The sequence below is a fragment of the Dermochelys coriacea genome, chromosome 7 (genome assembly GCF_009764565.3).
Source record: "Dermochelys coriacea isolate rDerCor1 chromosome 7, rDerCor1.pri.v4, whole genome shotgun sequence".
NCBI lineage: Eukaryota > Metazoa > Chordata > Testudines > Dermochelyidae > Dermochelys > Dermochelys coriacea.
In genome coordinates, this window is record NC_050074.1 from 4,046,962 (window position 1) to 4,066,241 (window position 19,280).

The 19,280-nt window shown below is 42.9% G+C and overlaps 1 protein-coding gene across 6 annotated transcripts in view; it reads left to right on the top strand.

Annotated features, from left to right (window-relative positions):
- PTPRG (protein tyrosine phosphatase receptor type G) overlaps window positions 1–19,280 on the top strand; it is a 610,478-nt gene that overhangs the window by 176,098 nt on the left and 415,100 nt on the right. The gene's annotated exons all lie outside the window — the stretch shown is intronic.

Here is a 19,280-nt window from a genome sequence, read left to right on the forward strand (position 1 = left end):
TTTTTACTTCAAAGAATTTAGTACGATACCAGAGATCAGATGCTTCTGGAAGTGCTGATGCTGGAAACTGCAGTGGTGACACCGCTTACTCAGCCAATTGTGTGGCTCTGGGCAAGAGGGTGTTCCTTGCTATGGAGAGTAAATTCTACAGGAGATACAGAACTACATTTTAATTTGGAAAAGGTAGGATTTGCACTCAAAGTTCTATATTTGGAATAGCTCATATGGGCCTCAATCCTGCGAACATTTAAACACACATGCAACTTTGCTCATATGAGTAGTTCCAATGAACTACTTACGTGAGTAAAATTATGCACATGTTGTCTATAGGGTTGGAACATTTGACCCCATCCTGGACCAGAACCTAGAACAGCATTCATTATACTTCTCATGTACGTTGCATGAAAACTGGTTGATTCAACCCAAACTCAGACATTAATTACTGATGCAGTAGGTGTTTTTACAGTGAAACTTTTCAGGCTTAATTTTCAATTCAGTAGCACATGGCGTAATTAATTTTCTAATTGTATTTCTTCTTTTGCTGCTCTTTTAAAATTGGTGTGCCGTTGCTTTTACAGTAATAATATCTGGTAGCCTTTTTCAGTTATATGGGATCTGGTGAAAGTAAGAATTCTGCAGCATTTAACAGACTTGAACTGCAGTGTGATACAGAGAATACACTTCATTCACAACTGACATGCAACCAGCTCTGAAGTGAAATGCAGAAATGGTTGAACAGCACAGAGAAATACTACAAAGTGATTCAGGGCATGAAGTGAAGAATATTTTATCCCGCTGGAACTACTGGAAAAATTTTAGTTAGGTAGAATGTCATGACGTAATTTGAAATTATGTAAGTACTGTGACCCTGTATTTATACAAATTACTTTATTGCTTTGATGATCACAAATAGCTGGGACCTCAGTTCTATTTGAAGAGCTTTTAAAGGCCATCTGTTATTGACCATAAAGATCCAGTTGCCATCAATTTAGTGAAAGCCATGAAAGCACAGATAGGAACAGAGAGTTGGCCACACTGGATCCAACCATTGGGTGTCCTAATCTAGAGTCCTGCCTCTAGCTGGGATCAATATTTGATGCTTGTGACATTTTTTAAAACAAAAGTAACTAATATTACCTGGATATGAGATGCCAGATCTCTGTATGCTGCTGCTTTGTCCAGTGTTGAAATGATCAGTGATGTCAGAGTTTGTAAAGGGAACAAACTGTTGCCATGGAAATTCTGTCCCTGGTTCACTCTTGGCTGTTGAGTTGTGGAGAAATGTGGCTCCCTGGAGCAAATTCTTCCGTAGGTGTAACTGCACACACTGCTACCTCAGTGGACAAAGCTGGGTGTGTCTTTGCTCTCCCTCTAGGGTGCCCAGAAGGTATGTATGCTACAATAGCGGAACTGGTGGAAGAAAAGAGAAATGCTTTCCTTTTGCTCTCTGTGTTCCAATTTATAGCAGAGCTTGCAAATAACTCTTGGCAATTAGTGACCACTAAAATGTCTGGCCCCATCCCAACTTTTTTCTCACTGGAATGGTGGTTTTAGGGGAAGATTTATAAAGTAGTTGCCTAACTCCTGTGGAAAGTCACCAGGAAAGTTAAAAAACACTTGTGAAAGTCAGTGTGAGCTAGGCATTGAGATGATATTTATGCCTTTTGAAAATCTCCCCCTGGATTGTTTGTGTCATGAGAGATAGGGCCTTTGGTTCTTGTGTTTGTTGTAACACACCTGTCTCATCACTTCTTATGATAGCATTGTAGCATGGGTATTGTTCAAACTTTATAACAAAATTATTCTTTGGTCTGACATTTCTCATGCTAGTGCTCAATCTGAAGGTGAATGAACACTTTGGGAAGTTTGCTAAAATTTTGTGGCGTATATATTCTGTGCTGTTTAAGGACCTGTTTGAATACCCTTTGAAATAAGTGGAAGTCTTTCCACTGACTCTCAGAAGATTTGGATCAAGCCCAAAGAGTGCAAAAGGTTTGGTTTAATGTTTTTAATAAAATGTGGCCATGTTTCTTTGGCGGACTCAGAGATTCAGATACATGCAAAAGAGGGTTGGATTTAACCCCACAGTACCCGTTCTCAGACTAAGGGAGTCAAGAGATGCCTTTTTTCCTCCATCTCCTCCCTAATCCCCACCTCTCCCATCTCTCTGTCCCCCCGCCAAAAGTGATAATCTAGTTTTAGCTTGTTTCTTCCCCTCCCTTCCATGCTTTTCAACTCTTTTCTGTTTTGCACCAGAAATGGGGGAGGGGGAGAAGAGACCCCTTTCTCCCGAAATTTGAGCACTGGCATATAAAAGGCACTGAAATGCATCATGTAGTGGCATTTACTGTACCTCAAATTGCAGGCATCAGAGTCTAACATTTGCCTCTCTATCCCTGGTTGGCCCCTTTTCTTGCCACAGGATATAAGTGGAGGTATATAGGGGATTATCCATGGGAGAAGTAGATGTGTGATGGGCTGTAAGGATGGAGATATGCTTGTGAAAATATATACCTGGCTATCTACGTACAGCACACATTCACATTGATAATGTGCTAATTTTACTCATTTGCTTCATTCTTACCCATTTATTTTTACCCTGAGCAAAGCATGCCTTCCTCGTTGAGGGATGTTTTTTAATTATCAGAGCACAGAATGAAGCAGCTGTCTCTACCAGTTTCTATCCAACTGTAAGGATCATTTGGTGTGCAGGAGGCTGAAAACTTCACATGTACCACAAGAAGTCATGTGAGTCTAATGATGCCATTTAACAGGCAATGTTTTTCTTGGCATACCCTTTAGAAAAAGAGTATGAAAATGGAGACGTCAAGCTATGGCAGAGAGGGAGAGGATTGGGCAAGATACTTGTGGTTTTAGGACTTCATAAATCTTCATGTGGGAGGAGGAACTATGCTAATGTCTACTAGGAAATTCAGGATTTCAGTTGTTGTTTGCTGGTTCAAGAAGAACCTCCTTATGTTAATAGAAGGCATTACTTCTGTTTGGCTTTTCCTAACCTGGGCATCCCTTAATTCTGGTTATTGCAGAGTTGTAGGGCAGTGGCCTATGACTCTGGAGAGAAGAAATTCCAGATAGGTAGTTAGGAGATGATGGCTCATTTAAAGTCATTGTGCCATTTCAGAGCACAGTTGTAGGAACATTTCATATTTATAATGTAGACAGGCAAAATACACACAAAACAGATTAAGATAAAACACGATCGCACCTGACAATTCAAGTTCCCAGATTTACCTAGAACCTGAATGCTTAAGTGAAACCATAAAATACCAAAAGCAATTTTCTACAGTAGCCTTTGCCACATGGATGGTTTTTGGTTCCTTTTTTCAGTGTGCAGTCTGTCTATGGTTTTATAAGGTTGGACATGGTTTCTGGCACTCTCCTCAAGAAGTAAACACCAAAATCTTTCTTCCAGCCCTGTTAGGAGGACCAAACGTAGAGTTATTTATTCATTTGAGTAAGTAGTGTTCCAGATGCTCCTGGGTTATCTTAATAATAGGCACTCAGTAGGAGTTTTGGGGATGAACAACTTAATTGGTTTTGAGAGAGAGCTGGATAAATTTATGAGTGTGGCTGTTTGACTGGGTTGCTTGTGATGATGGGGGGCAGGGCTCAGCAGCCCCGGGGGCTACTTCCAGTTTGTCTTATGTTCCTAAAAACTCATGCTGCAGAGATCAGGAATGGATTCTCCTCCAACTCCCCATGTGGGTTTTTTTTATCCCCTTCCTCTAAAAGCATCATGGATGGCCACGGCCAGAGATGGGACATTGGATGGGGAGGGCCAGGGCTCTGAGGTGGCACCAAACTGTCTCTCTATCTTGTGCTTGGCTGGCTGGTTCTTGCTCACATTCTCGGGGTCTAACTGATAGCCCTATGTGGAGTCAGGAAGGAATTTCCTCCCACGTCAGATAGGCAGTGACCTATGGGGTATTTCACCTTCCTCTGCTGCGTGTGGGTGCAGGTCACTTGTCATAGTTATCTGGGTATATCTCTCTTAATCATTTCCCTGCTGTTGCGGGAGCCTGGGGCACTGGTGCACATCAGTCCATCCATGGTACCTAATAGTCTAGCCTCCTGTGGGCTATAACACTTGGGTCCAATTTCAGTCGTTGGATTTAGTGTACAGGTGCTGAGTGGTGTTGATATAAGAAGTGCCTGTGGTATTTTCTTTCACTTTTTGTTCTCCTTAAGTGTACAGTCTAATCATAATGAGGGTAAAGTTGTGTGTCTATCATTTGTATGAAAGTTCCTGCATAAATATGCTTATTTGTGAGACATTTTCTATTGTTTTGGTATTTCCCTTTCAATAGATAAGACGTAGTTAACAATGGTACAGCAGCTGGCTACAGCTAAATAATGAAAGACTGCCTAAAACTGTTGGCAGAGTTTGTTTTAAAACCAACTCAACTCCCAACTTTTAACATTGGGATAGCACAAAATGTAAGAGATGACATGTTAAATAGTTGGGGACTTGCTAGGGAATCTCTGATGGCATCAAACTGAAGAAAAGCATTTGCTTGAATCACTCTTGAGTTTGGCCTATAACACACTAGGTCAAGTGAAGTTTTAAAATTTCCTACTTAATTCAGGTCTGTCCTGTCCTTAGTTTAACTTGATTTCTGCCTGTGAATCACACCTCACTTGACAACAGGCTGGAGAATGTACTGCACAGGTTATAGATGTCATCTGGGAAACAATGAAGAGTAGGCTTCACACTTTGTCTGTGTCTGGTATCACAACGAGCGGTAAGACAGAAAGGACATGAACCTGAGAGGTGCTGAACGCCTACAATTCCAGTTGACTTCTCGGGATCAGACCAAAATTAACCCTGGACTACAAACTCTCCCTTGCCCTTCTCTTCCCACTACCCCACTTTTTTTAATCCGGGGGGAAGGGGGAGGGCAGAATGGAATTCTGTTACTATACCCCTGGGTTTGTTTTGATTCAAACATTGTCAGAAAAATGTACCTTTGCACCATCGATGTCTCTGACGTGAACAGTTTAATAGTTTGGAAATGAATGAATTTAAAATTGGGTAGTTGAAGGTCAGAACCCTATAGTGATAACTCAGCTAATGTAATATTCATATCTGGCTAGGAAATGGCACCATATATCAATATGTTGTCGCTGTCTGCCATCATTATGGAGGATAGAAGTGCATTTGTGCTTTGACAGATATCTAAGAGAGAAAACGATGGGTTATTACATACAGAAATCATAAAGGAAATTCAGTGGTTGTGTGCCATTAATCTGTTGTGAATAAAGTAAGCTGTGTCATTTACGCATTAACCCTGTAATGTTTTGGCTGAACTGGAGATGGCAAGATGCAGTAGGTTTATAAACAGTCCTTCAGTGTTGTTCTGCACACCAAGATTAGTGTTTTACTTTTATATATTAGCCAAGACAGGAGTTGGGGGAGCCCAGTGTGTTTCTTCACAGGGTAGTTCTTGAGTCCAAAATGTATCGTGAGTTATAAGAGCCAATCTGCTGATCTTGCTGTGTTGATGAGCCAGGGTTGCTGGAGAAGAAAGTGGGCATACAGAGCCTATTAGGGCAATAAGAATATCCTAATATAAGGAGTTCACCTCCTTGGTGCATGAGGCATGCAGGCTTGTGTTGGTTATGTAACCTCAGTTATGTATATGCTGCCCTTAGCCACAAGTGTTAGTCAGTTGCAGGTCAGCATTCACTTTACTTTTGTTTTGTGAACCAAAAAGTCCTACCCTGGGTCATGTCGTGTGGCTCACAAAGCAGAATCCTGGCCTGTGTAAGCAAGGATTTCTTGGACTGAGGACATACCAGCTAGTATTCTCCATCCATCCTCACTATGCTCTGCTTTCCGTGCCAGAGGATTCTTTGGCTCATAATAGACAAAACTACTGACTATCCTCTCCACCATTTTAAAAAAAAAATATATATATATATATATATATATATAGGTTGTGTGGACTGTCACCCAGCTGGCTGAGACAGGCTTTAAATCCCCTCATTTGGATATAAGCTTGCCTTGCCACAGAGAGACTGCATATATTATATGAAGGGAAGGAGATTCTGCTAGAGTTTACAAAGAGGCAGCCATGAAGAGGGTGGGTAAATTTCTGGTGGAAACTAATCTGAGTTTCCTTCCTCTGTGTCTTCTGTAGCAAAGGAACCTGGAACCAGTAGTGGCCTCTTGATTAGCCCTGAGCAGGACAAAGAATGAAACATATCATTTGCAAATATTTGCTTTGGGAAAAAAAGTCATAAAATTCGTATGTGTTCACAAATATTTGCATCATCTGCCAAGCTCTCTAAACTGCCTGAAGAATAGAAAAAGACAAAACTGGCTAGATTTAACCTTTTGTGTGTATTTATACTACCCTGATGAGAAAAGGAACTCTTCCCTACCCTCCCTTCCCCATTTTTTTTTCCTTCTTCTCTGTTCCACAAGTGAGAATCTGCATTGTTTAGGTGAGACTTCCTGAGAAGCAAACTTTTTGTGGCTAATTGAACCCTGCTGGTACTATACCCTTCTGGCACCTTAGAGACTAACAAATTTATTAGAGCATAAGCTTTCGTGAGCTACAGCTCACTTCATCGGATGCATTTGGTAGCTTAAGCTTATGCTCTAATAAATTTGTTAGTCTCTAAGGTGCCACAAGTACTCCTTTTCTTTTTGCGAATACAGACTAACACGGCTGCTACTCTGAAACCCGTATCCTTCTGGTAATTGTTAGTAAAAAATCAAGATAAAAGTTGATAAGCTTCTATTAACTGCTGCTAGGATTTCAGAAAAGCCAGTGGGAACTGGGGCCAGATTTTTAAAGATATTTAGGCACCTTACTCCCAGGGAAATCAGTGGGAGTTAGGCATCTAAATACCTTTAAAAATCTGCCCCTGAGCACCCAACTCCTGCTGAAATTCTTTAAGGTCCTTTAAATATCCCAGCCTGCAAGAATAGCCTGTCAGATTGAGCATGGTCAGCCTTCTGGCGAATCTGGCCATGCTCATAGGCTTAAACAAAGACCTATGGTGTAGCTACACTGGCAGAGTTACATCACTGGGAGTGACAGCGCCACTCAGAGAGCGCTGAAGGGAAACTGCTCTGGTGTGTTCACACTGTCAGCTGCTTGCGCAATAGCGTATTCACACTTGTGGCACTAGCTGCAGTATTCGGAGCGGTGCACTCTGGGCAGCTATCCCACAGAGCATCTCTTCCTCTTCTGCCGCTAAGAGTTGTGGGAAGGCAGAGGGGGTCGAGGGGCATACTGAGTCCTGTCTCAATGCCCCGTAATGCTTTGCTTCAGATCCCAGCAATCCCCGTGCTTCCTCATGCATTTGGCGCCATCTTTCAACTTTTTGTGTACTGCGTATTCTGCTTCTTTGGTCTGCAGGAATGGATCCTGCACTGTTGACCAATATGCTGCTCGCTCTCTGTAACACGTCATGAGTGGCAATGGAGTTATTTCTTAAACTACAAAGGCAAGAGGAGTTTGACATTGATCTCGCCACATGTAGTAGCTACGATACAAGATTACTTGTGGCATTCACGGAGGTGCTGACCACAATGGAACTCAGCTTTTGGGCTCTGGAAACAAGCACTGAGTGGTGGGATCACATCGTCATGCACAACTGGGATGATGAGCAGTGGCTGCAGATCTTTCAGACGAGGAAAGCCACATTTATGGGACTGTGTGATGAGCTTGCCCGAGCCCTGCAGTGTAAGGACATGAGAATGAGAGCTGCCCTGTCATTGGAGAAGCACGTGGCGATTGCACTGTGGAAGCTGGCTACTGCTACTGATTGGTTGCTAACCAGTTCAGAGTGGGAAAGTCGACCATTGGACGCATGTTGACGGAAGTGTGCAGGGCCATTAATCGCATCCTGCTCCGAAAGACCGCGACTCTGGGCAATGTGCGTGATATTGTGGATGGCTTTGCACAAATGGGCTTCCCTAGCTGTGGAGGGGTGATAGATGGCACACATATTCCAATTCTGGCACCAGACCAGCTAGCCACCAAGTACATTAATCAGAAGGGCTATTTCTCTATGGTTCTCCAGGCACTTGTGGATCACTGTGGGTGTTTCACGGACATTAACGCAGGCTGGTTCGGAAAGGTGCATGTTGCATGCATCTTTTGGAGCAGTGGCCTGTTCAAGAAGCTGCAAGCAGGGACTTTCTTCCCGGACTAGAAGATAAGCATAGGAAAAGTCTATTACTGACCTTGGCACAAAAAGTGGGAGCGTGCTAATAAAGTTTGCAGATGATACAAAGCTGGGAGGTATTGCCAATTCGGAGAAGGATCGGGATATTATACAGGAGGATCTGGATGACCTTGTAAGCTGGAGTAATAGTAATAGGATGAAATTTAATAGTGAGAAGTGTAAGGTTATGCATTTAGGGATTAATAACAAGAATTTTAGTTATAAATTGGGGACGCATCAATTAGAAGTAACGGAAGAGGAGAAGGACCTTGGAGTATTGGTTGATCATAGGATGACTATGAGCTGCCAATGTGATATGGCTGTGAAAAAAGCTAATGTGGTTTTGGGATGCATCAGGAGAGGCATTTCCAGTAGGGATAAGGAGGTTTTAGTACCATTATACAAGGCACTGGTGAGACCTCACCTAGAATACTGTGTGCAGTTCTGGTCTCCCATGTTTAAAAAGGATGAATTCAAGCTGGAGCAGGTACAGAGAAGGGCTACTAGGATGATCCGAGGAATGGAAAGCTTGTCTTATGAAAGGAGACTTAAGGAGCTTGGCTTGTTTAGCCTAACTAAAAGAAGGTTGAGGGGAGATATGATTGCTCTCTATAAATATATCAGAGGGATAAATACAGGAGAGGGAGGGGAATTATTTCAGCTCAGCACCAATGTGGACACAAGAACAAATGGGTATAAACTGGCCACCAGGAAGTTTAGACTTGAAATCAGATGAAGGTTTTTAACCATCAGAGGAGTGAAGTTTTGGAATAGCCTTCTAAGGGAAGCAGTGGGGGCAAAAGATCTATTTGGTTTTAAGATTCTACTTGATAAGTTTATGGAGGAGATGGTATGATGGGATAATGGGATTTTGGTAAGTAATTGATCTTTAAATATTCAGGGTAAATAGGCCAAATCCCCTGAGATGGGATATTAGATGGATGGGATCTGAGTTACCCAGGAAAGAATTTTCTGCAGTATGTGGCTGGTGAATCTTGCCCATATGCTCAGGGTTTAGCTGATTGCCATATTTGGGGTCGGGAAGGAATTTTCCTCCAGGGCAGATTGGAGAGGTCCTGGAGGTTTTTCGCCTTCCTCTGTAGCATGGGGCATGGTTGACTTGAGGGAGGCTTCTCTGCTCCTTGAAGTCTTTAAACCATGATTTAAGGACTTCAATAGCTCAGACATGGGTGAGATTTTTCATAGGAGTGGGTGGGTGAGATTCTGTGGCCTGCGCTGTGCAGGAGGTCGGACTAGATGATCAGAATGGTCCCTTCTGACCTTAGTATCTATGAATCTATAAAGTCGAAATGCCCATTGTGATCCTGGGAGACCCCGCCTACCCCTTAATGCCGTGGCTTATGAAGCCATACACGGGGAACCTTGACAGCAGCAAGGAGCAGTTCAACAACAGGCTGAGCAAGTGCAGAATGACTGTGGAGTGGGCTTTTGGCCATTTAAAGGCCCCCTAGTGCTGCCTATATGGAAGGCTGGACCTGGCCAATGACAATACTCCTATGCTTATAGCTGCTTGCTGTACGCTCCATAATATTTGTGAAGGGAAGGGTGAAACTTTCACTCAGGGATAGACTGCTGAGGCTCAGCGCCTAGAGGCTGAATTTGAACAGCCAGAGACCAGGGCTATTAGAGGGACGCAGCGCGGGGCCATAAGGGATGCCTTGAGGCAGCAATTTGAAGCTGAAATCCAGTAATATTTGTTGCTATGCTCGGGAGTGCAGTGCTTGTAATGCTAGGAGGTGATTAGTGCAGACGATGCACTATGAAGATTTAAGAAAATTGCCTGTTGCTTTGCAGGGCTCTGTTTGCTTTCAATTCATGAAATAAATTGAAAATAAGTTTCAAATCAGAACAATTCTTTTATTAAAAAACCAACAACAACCAGAGGAGAGAGACAAATAAAACAACTCATCAGCACTGTGAGGAATGGGGGAAGAGAGGGTCCCAGGAGGAGGTGAGGTCCCAGGATGGTTAAAGATTTGTGTCTGTTTAAGTATCATATGCAACCTTGTCCTCTGGAGTATGTGCAGTGAGTACTGTACTTCAGCAGGGCTAAACTGCAGAGGGACGGGTGTTGAGTGCAGTGGGTAATGGGAGTCGCAGGGCTGGACTGTGACGGGGGATGCAGAGGGTACAGGGCAATGCAGAGGGTACAGCCTGGAGCCAGGAGGTTGATAAGAGTATGTTGGTGGTGTCTGGGGGACACATGGGAAAGAGTTTTGCGACAGCGGCTGCAGGGGAGGCCGGATGCAGAGTTGCTCGATTTGCAGTGCTAGTATCATCTGGAACATGTCCGCTTGACACTCCATAATGTTTAAGAGCCGCTCCGGGGCTTCATTCTGGCATGCTGTGTTCCCCTTTCGGTCCCTCTTTTCGCTGTCCCGCAACTCCTTCAATTCTTGTTTTTCGGCCGCAGAGTGCATCATGACCTCACACAGAAAGTCCTCTTTAGTTCTTCATGGCTGCTTTCTAATTCTGTGCAGCCATTCAGCCAGCAATAACAAAGAGGGAGGCTGGGCTCCCAAGGTCATATCTGTGAAGCCAAAATGCAACATTTTACAGAAGCAGTATTGTTTTCAACACACAGACCACTGATTCAGTGATTTAAGACACAGCCACTATGCACATACCTATCACTAACTGGCTGACCCCAGGCAAGCATGAGCCACAAGACCCCCAAAATGGTGAGTAACCACAGGGGCAGCGGAAAACAGTGTTCCAGGACAGTACTGTGCACTGGGCACGTGGTTCTTGGGGAGAGGCAGCACTGGGAGGGGCGGGAGGGGGCTTTTAATCATTCCTATCCCCACATTTTCCACAGGCTGTGTTCATTATGGAAGATATCTCACTGCTGAGGGGGAGCAGGGAATCAAGGGAGGGTCTTCTCCAAGACTGCAGCTTCTGCCCTGGCCCTTATGTGGCTCACCTGTGTGCAGCAATGGTGTGTCTTCCCCCCCGGTCCCAGGTCCCCCTCCACATCCTCGTCCAAGATTTCCTCCTCCTGGCTCAATCCGCTCTCGACTGGCATGCGAGCTACCGAAGTATCCACAGGGGCCTTCACAGTGGAGGTGGGCTCGCCACCGAGTATCGCGTCCAGCTCTTCGTAGAACCAGCAGCTCGTGGGCGCAGCACCAGAACAGCGGTTTGCCTCCCGGGCCTTGTGGTGGGCATGCTGTAGCTCCTTCATTTTGACCCTGCACTGCAGGTGTCCCCCGGTCATGGCTCCTTTCTGTCATGTATCGTGAAATCTGTCCTTAGGTATCATAATTCCTTTGGCTGGAGTGCAGCTGGGACTGCACAGCCTCCTCTCCCCAAATGCCAACGAGGTCCAGCAGCTCCACATTGCTCCAAGCAGGGAATCGCCTGGTGCGTGGAGCAGGCATGGCCACCTGGAAAGATGCACTGAGATATCTGCACCGACTACCAAGCAAACAGGAAGGGGACTTTCAAAATTCCAAAGGAATTTATGGGGTGGGGATGATGGCTGGTCATCTGAGGGCAGGGCAATAGCTGCCAAACTGACCAGAAAGGCAAGAACGGGCATTGTTGGACACCTCCCGGAGGCCAAGCACAGTGCCGTGATTGACTGGGGTGTCTACACTGGCACCGCAGCGTCGAAAGCTGCTTTACTGCGCAGAAACCTGCCAGTGTAGACAAGGCCTTAGAGTTAGTGTAACATAACCATTGCAGCAACTCATTGATGTTCCACTCCCAAACCTCAAAGAGCAGTTCCCTGCCCTGAATAGGAAGTGACTTATTTAAGATGCTTTTCCATTTAAAGTGTTCACAACCCCTTATTCCAGAGGCTGTGGAAGAGAATCTTTTATAGCTGGGGTGTGGCCAGAATTACTCAAACAAAATGGGCTCTACAAAACACCCTTAAAGCATTTTACATAAAACTAATTTATACAAAAAAGTGTTCTTTTTCCTTTCCCGTTACCAGATGTTGTAAAAGTCAAGAAAATTAATCACAAATAGGCTTTCTGAAGAGAATATCTAAATAGATACTGATTTTTTTAATGTGCGATTCTTCCCCCCACCCTCCGTTTTCTAGTTTGCAGCCCTTTTAATGAGTGGGATGGGGTGGGGGGGACAACTCACTGCTGTTTGACAGGTACTTGGAGTAATCATTAACCACCTGTCATCTGTAATTGTTTGGCAGTCAAGGGAAAAGAAAGTTATTTTATGCTTTCATGTCATTACCATGTCTAGTATGGAATTATCTTACTTGCATGAAGATGTTGTATAACATATTTCAGTGTCCTGTACCTTGTATGTAATTAGATGGGGGGTGTATTTAGAAATAAAAGGGACACTGTCCAATATTTTAAAGCCAACATTTGAATTATCATCATCTCTTGAGGAATATGCTTTAGATTTATATGTATAAAGTATATATACTTTTTTTGAAAAAGAAGAAAAAGCTATTTTCAAAGATAGTGTAATTATTTCACAGAGAAGACTGAACTGGAATAAATAAGGAAAAGTGTAGATTTGTTAAAATATCCTTTTTGGATGTATCTGGATGGAGACTTTGGCATAAGGGTGTTTGCTTCACTCATTCCTGGGATTTAAAAAAAAAAAAGTAAAATATTGTAGCTAGCAGATGCTCAGCCTGTGTGCTGAGGAAAGTTAGAATTCTAGGTGGTAATGATTTGAGATGGTTAATAAATAACAAACAGTTGGTTCCATATAAAGTAAATTGATAGCCAACCCAAGGGTATCCAAGAGTAGATTTAATAAAAGAACACAAAAATCTCAAGGCTCCGTTCCCCAACAGACTAAGAGAAGAGATGGACCCTGCAGTGTGACAAGGGGAACAAATCCAGGCTTCAGTAGTGGAGCAAGAGGAAAAGTCAGTTCCAGACAAAAGGAAGAAAGGCTGGCCCATAGTTTCCTCTCATTCAGAGCCCGTAAACCTCATTTCAAGCCCTTTCCACTCACTGTAACTCTAGCAGAATGGCACGAGGAGAGGGGCCATGTCTCAGATAAGGAGGTCTCTCCAAAGGCCCTGCAATATAGAAAAGGAGTGAAGTATAGTAAATGCAAAGGGATTCTGCATTGCACCTTCTGTTGAAAAAGACACTCTTGCTTTCCATCTTACAAACACATTGTTGGGCTGTACAGGATTATCACACCGTCTCTGCCTAAGTCCTTCTGGCCTGGATCTATGGAATGGATTGCTGGCTCCAGTCCCAGAGCTATTTAGGGCTTTAGAAGTTAAAGCCAGAACCCTTCAATCTAACACAGGTATGTAGTGCTGCCAGCTGATGCTGTAATCAGCAAATGAATATTCTGCACTGGCTTCTGTTTCCAAGGAGTCTCAGGAGAGTTCTAGGGAGTGCACATTATAGTGAACTAATATTAGGTGGCTCAGGCATTGGTAGCTGTAGCTGGATTCACATGCAAAATAGTCACATTTGCTGCACAAAGCACAAGTTGAAAGATGTCATTTTGGCTATATTTGTTATCCCTACATCCAGTAACTTCACATGCCGCTAATTCTTCCCAGGGCTCTGCAAGTTACACTGGCTACAACTTGCCGAAGACTCTGCTTTTTGTCCAGTTATGGGAGGCGTTGCCAGATGGTGCTGCACATATATTCTTACATGTTTTCCCCTAGTATGCAAGCAAGTTGTCTTGGAAGAAAATGCTGTGTTATTGTTAGTTTTCTTTAGGGGAGCAGTGGCAAGCAGTAAGAGAGTTTGCTCCCTGTCTTAATTTCTCATACTAGACTCAATTCTTGGGGCAGAGTAACTCCAAGTGTCAGACATTGGTATTCGGACTGAGACCCCTGAAAGAGGGGATTCCCTACATGCAGTTTGACCATCTCTGTTCCAGGACTGGTGAAGATGTTTAAATAAAACAAGGTGCACTATGAAGAATATACCCAGACTCTGTGTCATCGATTTCTTCTTTAGCAGGAAGCTGACCTGCGACATCTCGGCAGTGGGGCAGCAGTCCTCTCATGATACTGCTCTGTTTCCATTGAATTGGAAAGCGTGGTCCAAACCTGACAGATTATTATCCCCAGAAAAACTTTAAAACTCTTCACAGGGAGAAAAATTTGATAGAGTAACCAAATGATGGTAGTCTGGATTGATGAGTTGGGTCAATTTCACTGTATATGACTTTGCAGACTGCATGGAGGAGGCAAGGAATCCTTTCTTTTGCCTCCTGCAAGGCAGCAGTCTAAGACTTTGAAAGCCCTTTATTTCTCTATGATGCAGTGGAGCAGACTCTTCACTTGACTACTGGTGCTCTAGCAGTCTCCTCACTTCAGCTGTAAACCACAGTAACCTGTAAGAGCAAAACCCGGAGAAGGAGGCTCCTGTGTAGTCTAGGAAAAACGATGATTATAAAGTCTGACCAGGGCTTTGATAGAGACAATCTCAGGGCACCATATGATTCTCGGAGGGTTCTGAAAGAGGACAGGTTCAGTGATCTCTGGTGGCCCATCACAGAAACAGAATAGCAAGATAGGAATGTTCCTGTCTCAAGTTGCTGAAGAAATGAATGACTAATCCATGTGAATGGAATAATATTTACCTCCTCAGACTCCAGTCCCATCCCTAATACTAGATCCATAGTGCTACCAGCTCCATGGGTTGAGATAGTCCCTGGTTGTCAGGGCAGTGATGAATTCCTGAGTCAGTCCAGAAGGACCATCATCTGTTTGAGACTCTGGTCATCAAGCGCTATCTCCATTGGTGCCTTCAGTACAACCACAGTATGGAACCTGAGAAACTCTGAGATCTGCTAACTGACTTCATAGTGAACACCCCAAAAGAGAGAGCATGAGAAAGTGAGAGACAATACTTTCAGTTTCTAGTAGGTTTTTTAAAAAGCTTTTTTAATGTAAGCTGAAAAAATTCACTGCTGTAAATCTATTCGGGAGAGCTGTGAGAGATAACAGATAATTTTATTTCACTTAAAGCTTGAATGTTTTCTTTTTCCTTAAGTAAATAACACCTTGCTGAGCTGTATTTAAGTGTGCCAATCTCTCCATGCTAAGGTGGCTGTGAAGGTGTTAATTACAATGAACAAGCTAGTTATTAATGGTATTTTTACATTCTTGTCATCTATTGGTGGCTAAGCGGTTAGGGGGAGTTATTTAATTTATAATATCAGCTACTTTCTACCAACGGAAACAAGTTTAGAGGGTGTGGGGAAGATTTTTCCATTTTATATATGGATTTAAGGAATTAGTGTCTCTCCATAGATGTGTGGTGGTCCATAAAGGATTACTGTCTTTCATTTAAGTGATCTGCGTACTAAAGTGTCCCCAAGTAGACCATGACACAGTAGTCTGTGACTTACTCGTTAAAGGCTATCATATTAAGGCCTTCATGGGAGCTCTTTAATGTGAGATCATTGATACCATGGACTATAACAGCTTCTTTAGAGCTCTTATGGTCTTTAATAGTAATGCAGATTTAGAAATGCCTCCATATCTGGTTCAACGGGGTGCAGTAGACAGCACCAGTTCCTTCTGGAGTTGTTAAAACCTATGTTCTTGGACACCTCCTAAAACCCAGATTATTGAATGGCAGTACCTTTATGGCCCAGTGTGTCATTGTGCCAGTAACCTTTTTAAGGAGTTGTCAGCTGAGCCTTGAGTTGATAGACCTTAAAGATTCTAGCTTACCATCTGTCCTGTCAATGAAGGATGGACAGCTTGGGCAGTCTGAAGCAGTCTCAGGTCAATGTAATCTGTTGACATTGTTTTTGATTCATACTGCATTTTAAAGAAAAGGACAGAGAACTATTGCAAGGCTAAAAATAAGATGTGAATTCAAACACTTCAAAATGGTGGTGCTGGTGGTGATGGGGAAATCAGTTGGGGTGGAACTCTTGACTGAATTCTGTCTGTGTTTACACCGAGTGACCCTAGCTTGCTTTCTTTGTTGAGTCTCAAGGCAGTGGATCATGTTAAACTATGGTATCAGAAGTTGCATATAAATTTAAAGATGGAGGCTTGTGCAAAAATATAAGCACAATGAGTTTACATGTTTAATTTAGACTCCTCACATTGCTTTCATGGGATTAATTGTGGTGTTTATGTTTAATGATGATGTAGACTAATTCTAATGAGCTTCAATAAAGATTTCCCTCTTCCCCTTATAGATATATTTTTCAGGGTAGGGACTCAGCAATTTACAATATGAAATGTATCTGAATGCATTATGTATCTGCAGTGGTATATAAACAATAATAAAATAACAGTCTATCATGCTGTTTAATTTTAAATTTCCTTTCAGAGTTGGTGGATTAAGTTCTGCACTGACTTACAGTCCATTTAAGTAAATGGTTTTCCACAGGAAGTAAATTACTGTCAAACTTGGCCGCAGAGTAATGATGAGGAGCATCCAGAAGTGCCTTTATATTTGAATCTTAGGATACTTTGTTCTTCTGTTTCATTTTTGTGATGATATAATTATCTGGTCAGCAAATAAATCTGAATAAGTCATTTGTAATTGCCAGGACTTGGAACACTGATGTCTTTTTTTGAGCACAGATAACTTCAGATACATTGTATGAAAATTAATGTGTTGAACTCAGTACAATGATGTACGACATTGTCCTGGGAGCAACACATTGTGGTGCATAAATTACTTTTTAAATAATCCCATCATTTCATAGTGACTAAACTTAAATACATCATCAGCCACATTTTCTGTGGGCCCTCAGCTTGGATTTCAGTGTTTGTATGGTAACGGCAGCAGCCTCAATCACTTGTGCTCACAGGTTAGAATTTAGTTGCATGAAATCAACTTATGTTCAATCTTTCATGTGTTACTGCGGTTCGTGCATGTAAATTCTATCTCAGGCACAGAAAAGACAAAGTGTCCAAATCATTGCACCTGCAAGCGATTGCTCATGCACAATAGAGGCCAAAAAAGGCTCTAACAATTAAATGACTACTAGGCTAAAATCTTGTATTGCAGCACTAGTACATTAAGCCCTGATCCTGCAATTGGCTCTTTTGGCACGAATCCCTGTAGGGATGGATTGTATTGAAAAGTATTATACGCAAATAATGTTGTAGTTAGGCTAAATAACTGCATATGCGTCGATATACATATAAATTACAAGAGCTGAATCTTTAATCACAAATGGTTAAAACAATTTTGATAGACTAAAGTAATTTTGTGATTTAAAACCATGTCTTTTACAGTTTTTAGTCAAGGTGTTGCTTCTCTTAGTCTAGAGCTCTCTGTTTTGAAATATAATAAAAATGCTTGTTGCACTTTAATATTTGATGAAAGCGTGTTGGTTCATGAACAGTGTTAGACAACTGCCTCACCCAAGTCTTAACTACTCATGTCTCTTCCGAATTCTTATCGCTTGTGCTGTTCCCTAAGAATTTAGTGAGGTTTTGTCTCCAGGTATTTTCTTCCTTGCAATATTGTGCTTCCTCTTTTGCATGGAGGTGTTATCTAGCCTTAGCTTTATTTATTTTGATGAGTTATTTTTTGATAGTTTTTGGTTGGTTTTAATTTGCTAGAGCTTGTTTGGCTCTTTATTCTCCTTTAGACACTGTGGGTCAGATCGTCAGCAGGATGCAATGGTGTAGTCAATAGAGCTCTGCCAATGTCTTGTATGTTAACCCAATAGGATCCTATTTGAATCTGTTCACTTTATTTCACTTTATTTCCCAGTTTTGCTTCTGGAAGCCATTTTATGTTCACAATACACTTCTCTTCATTTGGCAAACCAGGTGGATCTCAAAGCATACAATGTAAAAAGTTAATTAAGAACCTTAGTTCCCCATGAGGTAGGTAATTCATATATTCCAAGGCCAGAAGGGACCATTGTATCGTCTAGTCCAGGGATGGGCAATCTTTGGTACGTGGCCAGTCAGGGAAACCCTCTGGCGGGCTGGGCCGGTTTGTTTACCTGCAGCGTCTGCAGGTTCAGCCGATCACAGCTCCCACTGGCTGCGGTTCGCCGTTCCAGGCCAATGGGGGCTGCGGGAAGCGGCACGGGCTGAGGGATGCCTGCTCTAGTCTAACCGCCTGTAGAACACAGATCTTCCCCAAAATAATTCCTCGAAAGTACATTTTAGAAAAACATCCAATTCTGACTTTAAAATTGTCAGTGATGGAGAATCCATCACGACCCTTGGTAACAGTTCCGGTGGTTAATTATCTCTCACTGTTAAACATTTACTCCTTATTTCCAGTCTGAATTTGTCTAGCTTCAACTTCCAGCCCGTTGGCTCTTGCCTTGCTTTGGCTAGCTTGAAGTGCCCACTATTAAATATTTGTTCCCTATGTAGGTACTTATAGACTGTAATTAATCTTCTCTTTGTTAAGCTAAATAGATTGAGCTCCCTGAGTTTATCACTGTAAAACATGTTTTTCAAACCTTTAATTCTTCTCATGGCTCTTCTCTGAACCCTCTCCAGCTTTTCAATATCTTTCTTGAATTGTGGGCACCAGAACTGGTCATGGTATTCCAGCAGTGGTTGCACCAGTGCCAAATACAGAGGTAAAATAGCATCTTTAGGCCTACTTGCAATTCCCGTTTTTCCTTAGCCCTTTTGGCCATAGCATAGTACTGTGAACTTATGTTCAACTGGTTATCCACCCTGACCTCCAAATCTCTTTCAGAATCGCTGCTTCCTAGGTGAAAGGGACCCCAGGTCTCAAACGCTTGTCTACAGGGCTCTTAAGAGCCAATAATTTCCAGCTTGCCACCCGGAGACATGTTAACCATCACCAGAACTAGGAGCTCAACTCTGACAGAGGATTCCAGTCCTGGAATCTGATTGGCAGAATGCTAGGAGTCCTGACTGGCTCTCTGCTTCTATTTAAAGCAAGCACAGGAACTGGAAATTGTCCATGCAACTGGGTTTCCTCTGTTTAGGACTGCCTCCCTTGTGCTATCTGCTCCTACTGAGTGACTGTGATCTACTGGTAACCTAACGGTGCCTCACTTCTGACACCTGAATTGCCCTCTGGTGTGTCTTGGACTCTGATCCCTTGGTGTCTGACCTGGCCTGGCTCCCGACTCATCCAGCTCTGACCAGCAGGTCTGATCACCCATGTCCTGAT